The sequence below is a fragment of the Lissotriton vulgaris genome, chromosome 5 (genome assembly GCF_964263255.1).
Source record: "Lissotriton vulgaris chromosome 5, aLisVul1.2, whole genome shotgun sequence".
NCBI lineage: Eukaryota > Metazoa > Chordata > Amphibia > Caudata > Salamandridae > Lissotriton > Lissotriton vulgaris.
Genome location: NC_141693.1, coordinates 1,518,854,342 through 1,518,861,448, shown reverse-complemented (window position 1 = coordinate 1,518,861,448; position 7,107 = coordinate 1,518,854,342). Strand labels below are relative to the sequence as shown.

General features: G+C 44.1%; 1 pseudogene; it reads right to left on the bottom strand.

The window, feature by feature from the left end:
- Positions 1-211: 211 nt before the first annotated feature.
- Positions 212-4,110, bottom strand: LOC147712907 (bromodomain-containing protein 2 pseudogene; annotated as a pseudogene).
- Positions 4,111-7,107: the final 2,997 nt, after the last annotated feature.

The following is a 7,107-nucleotide window of genomic DNA, read 5'->3' as shown; positions in this document are numbered from 1 at the left end:
GCACTCACTCTGCAACTGCACTCACTCTGCCCCTGCACTCACTCTGCACTCACTCTGCACTCAGCACTCACTCTGCACTCACTGTCACTCTGCACTCATTTTGCACCACTCTACACGAACTCACACTCTGCACTCACTCACTCTCACTCTGCAGTCATTCTGCACTCACTCTGCACTCTACTGCACACTGCACTCTACTGCACACTGCACTCTACTGAACACTGCACTCTGCTGCACTCTGCACTCTGCTGCACTCTACTGCACACTGCACTCTGCTGCACTCTGCACTCTACTGCACACTGCACTCTGCTGCACTCTGCACTCTACTGCACTCTACTGCACTCTGCACTCTACTGCACTATTCTGCACTCTGCACTATTCTACACTCTGCACTCAACTGCACTCTACTGCACGCTACTGCACTCTACTGCACTCTACTGCACTCTATTGCACACTGCACTATCTGAGTCAACATAAACTAGACACACAAGCTTTGGCAGGGAGCCAGCATGCGCGCACACACAGCTTGAAAAAAAAGTAACTGGAGAGTGCTGAATGCGTGCCCAGCATCTGGCTTCAATTACCGCAGCCCCTGACAGCTGGTAATTGATGATATATGCGCTTCTGCTGCTCGTGTCCGCACGGAATAGGCAGAAAGTGGAGCAACTCTACAGCCTATGGCCTATTCCGTGCTGACTTCTAAAAAGACAGGCATGCGAGGCCCAATTGCCATACAGATGGCAAAAAAACTAACACGAAAAATCACGAGCATTCAGGAATGTTTGGGTAGCTTTTCGGAGACCCTGATTATAGGACTCTTGGCTCTGCCCACACTGCTTCGCAGTGTGTGACGTAGGCCCGAGCCCTAAAAAGCACTCCAAAATGATTTTTTTTAAAATACCATAAATCGCAAACATGCACCTAGAGCATTTGTGCGCTTTACATGTGCACCACATTTTCCGGGGTACCGCAAGGGGGGCCTTAGGTTGAACATCATCCTTGCTTTTACATTTCCTAATTTGCAATTTCCTATTAGGAAATCTAAAATTAGGAAATGCAAAACCATTTGTACATATGGGCCTTCAGGCCAATGGGAATGAATCGGTTGGTATTACCTAAATTGCAATTTCCTAATAGCAATTCCTACCCTGCTATAAGGGAATCTCTATTTTTGTACATGCCAATTTGCATTTCCTAAATAGCGATTTCTAAGGATTCACTATTTGAGAAAGGCAAAATAAGTATTTCTTACATCTGTCCCCAAGATACAAATCAAAGTACCTAAAAATTGTTAAAATATGATCAACTATCTAACATTAAAATCCCATATGCAATAAATCACACCTAGGCCTAGTGCATGCACCTACAACAACTACAAAACAAACCACACCCACTACAACCTCAAAAACATATAAGCATACAGATACTAACCTAAATACCAATATACCATCCCCTTCCCCAAGACATATGAACTATAGTAATCATATTAAAATTGAATTAATCTTCAATGGAGAACAGCTAACCTGCACAGCCACCAGCATACAAAAAACAATGCAAACAAATCTACAAAATAAAGAGAGCTCTAAAAAACATGGCAGAATGATGAAAATGAAAAAATTACTTTCTTACTATGCAGACAAATCACATATTTCGCTGCATGAACTGCTCCATTTTAAGTTCTTAAACAGTTTATACTACTCTCCCAGCATTTTGCTCAGAATAGATCCAAACAGAGGGTCGCAATGCACATGAATTCCAGGCTGACAATGCTGTTTTTTTCTTCATCTGATGAAGGAATTTTCACCAATCACAGCATATTGGACTGAGACAACAACCACTAGTAAGGGCATTGTAAGGAGTATGGTGTAGTGTACTCCTATGGTATTATTGTTGGGATATGTGAAAGTGTTTTCCAAAACAATGCATAAGAAAATAGGGATATTGATTTTGTTTGCCATAAGGAGACTTCTGAAAGTTTGGGTGAAATCACCAATCCCCAAAGTTGATGAATGGCATAATGAAGCTGCACTTGGAGGAGAGAAAGTGACAGACTTTGGAATGTTACAAATTCAACAGGTCGACATCGGGTCCCACTAAGACAATAACCAAAGTGTGAGGGACTTGGGAGATTGAGTCTTCTGCTCATCTGCGATTTGGTGAGCTGGAAAAGATTAGACCTGTGGTCATGGCCCACTAAAGGTTTAGGACCATAGAATCGCCTAATACATGGCTGTGGAGCTTAATTAAGAAAGGGATTGTTGAAATGTATATATCATTGCTGTTTAAGTTAACATTATTCATGCCTAGAGAGTGTAACATATTTTATTAGATTAACTATTCCCTATTGCAAACATAACAACAACAGGGAACATGTTGGGCTTTTGGAGGGGGGGGCACATTTACTATTCCCACTCCACACTTAATAACACAAGGAAACTGTTGGACTTTGGAGGATTGGAGGATCTTATTTACTATTAGCACCCCTAAACTTAACCACATTGTAGAAAGGTTTTTTACTTTGGGAGGGTCAGATACAAATATTCTCACTCCAAAAGTGTTGGCCTTTGGAGGAGCTAAATGTACTGTTCAAACTAGAAACTTAATTAACATTCCAATCTTAATCACATTGTACTAGAATGTAAAATTTAGATTAATATAAATAAATACTAAGAACAACCCAGACAAACCCTCAGTGCTGCTCTCACTAGAGGATGCCAATGAGAAGTCTATAGCACACCACAGGAGGATATGAGGAGAGAGGTGGCAGATTTAAGACTAGCATCTCATCTGACATCTTGGCGTAGCGAAACTCAGACACATTCTGCAACTTGCAAGCCATCGCCACCACATCATGATCTGGAGGGTTGTACTTATAGCTAGTTGGAGACAATTAAGCAGATGTGGGAACATGGTGGTGTTCGCAGTTCTCTATTTTCTTAATTGCGCTGAGTTTCATGGGGAACTTGATGATGTTGTGTTAATCATGCAGTCCCAGGGCCGTGCAGACTCATAGAAGGGTCAGGCATAGGCAGTGCATTTCTTAGACAGCAACTGCTTCATGATACCATTGCAGTACTTCAGGTGATCCATCAGCTTGACCGCCTTGGATATGTGATGCTGCTCCGAGTTAGGCAGGTTCTTCTTTGGGAGCTTGATGAGCTCCACTCTCATGATGTGTGGGAATCTTAGACGGCTAGGATGCAATGGTCATGGCAGGGGAGGAATCTTGACTTGTGATGATGGGTACTGAAATAAAAGTGGTGGTGTCTGCCTTCCTTTTCACTCATTTCGTTCTGGCATAGGCCTTTCTTTTAACACCTTTCTTACTGGCAGAAGGTGGTGCTATCAAACGGACCTTCTGTGCAGCAGGAAACGTATTCATCATGGGAATACGCAAGGGCATAATGGAGGGGTGAGAGATTCTAGGACTTTAGCGGGGAGCTCCAGTGGGACATAAGGGTTGAAGATGGTTTGGGAGACAGATGAGATTGTGGGCACCTAGTGAGCCATTGCTACGCCACAGACAGAGACAGCTGGAAGGCTGCAAACCTTCACCTGCTGGATGCAGGGGCCCGACAGCAGGTAATCCTGGTACTCCTGAGGCATCTGTGCCACACTCTGCTAGAAAGACTTCTCCATGCTCTGGGACTTGAGGACAATGTAGTTGGTGGCTCTTAGGTGTAGCAGTTAGCGAACACGGCTTTGAAGTCCTGCATGCACTTGCTAATGCAACAGTAGTAATTGTTCTCCAAGCACTTGCAGATGGCCCCTATTTCCATGGGCAACTTGATGATCTTGTGGTAGTCCCACAGGCCCAGTTTGATAGCATTGACAGGCGCCTAGAAGTGCCTTGATGGCTACCTTGTGGATGCACTGCAGTTGGTTGCTGGAGCAGCCTGGTTTTTTGGGTCTACCATTTTTGGGGGCAGTGAGTTGACCTGTGGGGTGGGGTGTAGGGTGGACAAGGGCATGGTGGACCTCTTGAAGTCCTTGTAGAGCAGCAAAGGCATCTGGATGAATTTTCCCAGGGCGTCATTGTCTCACAGCGATCAACCCATTGCTTGGCTCCGCTAGTACCCTTTCAAATGGCGGATTTATGGTTGTCTTCATTCAGATGGTACAGGATTAAGCAGTCGCTCGATCACACTCTCCTTAAACAAACGCAAGTCCCAAACAAACAAAAATGTTTACAAATAGAAACCTATAAAACACTTACATTTACTAACACATTACTTTAAATAAATATTTTTTTTAATTATCTAATTAAATCAATACTTGATAGCACACTATTTTGAAAACATAGTTTCAAAATAAAAAATTAATCTTACAAGAAAATCCACACTGTATTTGACAAATATTTAGTAGGTAAAATAATACAAATCACTAAGCAATACATGTAGAAATATGTAACTGATATTGAACATGTTTTAATTATAACAAATAAAAAAATGAAATAAAAAACCTTCCTACCCAATTCCCCTAGTAGCCCACTCCTAAAACACTTACAAATCTATAAATATACAATATTTGAAAAGTTAACAAAAAACCTTCACAATAAATACCTTCCAAATAGCATAAAGTTAACAATGCTTTATACCACAAGATTTAGAAATACAATATTAAATAAACCAATATTTAAAAAATCTGTATAAAACATTCTTAGCTGCAATAAAAAAAATACATTGCTATAACATACATCACTAAATTATTGCAAAAGTATTAATGATGGATGATATTTTTCACACAGTATTAAGGTTTTCTGCCCTAGGGCTTATAAGTTCCATTGTTTTTTTCATTTCTTTCACTCTTAAAGTCATAAAATTAATAAGAAATACATATGCCTGCACATTGCCCTTTATAGACTGATAAAACGTGTTGTAGTCTGTCTGAAATTCCTCTTCAACCAGCCCCACTCAGTAGGCATTCACTGCGCCAGCACAGCTGCTCCCAAGAGAATTAATGAAAGGTGTTGCAGTCATGGTTGTCCTTTGAAAGGAACAATGTCAGGATCCAGAGAAGCAGTGAGAACAGTCTTGTCTCTGACCCAGCCAAAAAACAAAATACTTATTCGTCATATGATTCTGTTGCACACACCCATTTCTTCCTGCTCAGCCATCGTTCCCGAGGTATTTTATCAAAGGTCATACCTTATTTTTCAGTGTGCTCAATTTCATTTTGCCTTTGAATCTATTTTAACCAATTGTGGAATTCATTTATTTTACTGAAGGTGTGAAAAGATGATCAACGTGCATATGGTCCGGGATGCCCGCCACCCCTTCCACCACCAATCCCAATGGTAAGAGACAGACATATTTTGAACTTTTGGAAGGCAGGGGGGCCTCGCGACCACCCCGGCCGTATTTATTAAAATATGAAACAAAATGTAAAACTTTAAATTAAAAACGTTTCATTTATCATGTACAAAATTCAACTTTCATTACACTTGATGAAGACAGGTATCCAGGCTAACCTTAACAAATCTCTAATACAAAGATTTTCCTAACCGAGTCTAACATCATGACATCATGCATTGCATACGAATTTTGTACATCCTATCGTTAGGGGCCAACCGCAAGGTCTTAACCGGTGTCAGATCCCTATCACCAAATTTCCGCCCTCACGTGTGAGTGGCGCATGCGCAGAGGACTTTACCCTCATAGCCAACCGTAACTTCCCTTGTCCTGGGGGCCCCCTTCCACTCGGCGCCATCTTAAGGACGTCCGAGTTCCCGTGCGGGGTAACCGTAAGAAGGACCGCGTAGACTCCCCCCCTTTCCCCGCACTCTCTTCCGCCGCAGCGGATATCCAGCCCCTGGGAAATTTGTGGGAGGGGCATATAGCCGTCTCCCCCTGGGAGGGGCCTATGGCCGTCTCCCCCTGGGCGATCCCATCCGTAATGGGTGCCGCCCCCACTAGGGACCTTGAAATCACTGCTCACCGATCATGACCTTACCGCCACAGGCCAGATAGTTGACCGACTATCTGGCCCCCCCACAACTCCTATAGGTCATGTCTCCTCAATCCCACTAGCCAAGCTATCATGTCTCCTATCAATATGTCATTCCACACCCTGGACAGGTGTACCCCATCATCTGAATAACAGTAGGCCCCCCAGATGCACCCGTGAGGTATACTTTGAAGGTGGTTAGATCAAAACAATTTCTCCATTTTATTGTTGACCCTCTTTACCGAATGGTTCAACGCTGTCGTGGACAACCCACCCCTCCATATCCTCCTCGGAATCATGTGTGACCAAGCTATTGTGCACCCCGGGAGTGTCTTTGCTAACCAACTAACTGCTGAAAGTATGTGTTCGATTAAAGCCTGTCTGCCCAACCTCACCAAGTCATTGCCCCCAATGTGCACTATGACTACTGATGGCGGTGACCTGTGCCGCCCTAACAATTCTTCCACAAAACTTTGCAGTCGGTCAATACACAAACCACCCTTCCCATGGAAGGTCACCCTGAAACCATATTCCTCAGATGTGTGAATTGCATCACCTGCCCTGAATATGTCCGCGGCCCGTCTCACGTATGAGTGGCCCACGACCCAGACCACTCGTCCTCCATTCCTCGCTCATGAAGTGGTGGTTAGCTGATACTGGGCCGGTCCCAATTTCTGCCCTGCGTCACAGGCTCGTGAAACTGTAATCCAAACAAAAGACAACAAGCGTGAGTGCACTTCTCAAATAAATCACAACATGTGCAACCGCACGTAACGTTTGAAACAGTCTAAAGACCATCGCCCCATCTGTTTAACATTGTCTGCTTGCAGACCCCCGGCCGTCGCTTCTGTAGCGGCCCCTATCCTGAATGAATGAGTTCCAAAATCACTCGGGTTCAAGCCCGCAGCTGCAATCGTGATCGCCAGCACCCTTTGGAACTGAAACTTTGTTAACGGGGTGCCGTCAGCATGCCGCAGCAAGGCCCCCCCCCCCCCACGTCGTCACCCTTTGTTTTAGGTAGGCCTCAACGTGCATCACTGGACAACAGGGACTACCCGGAGCGCGCTGCAACACAATGCTACTCCCCTGGGCCTCCTGGTCTGTCTTTGACCCCCCTCACTTGCGCGTGGTCCCTGCACAGACCCCCCTCGGTATCCCTTT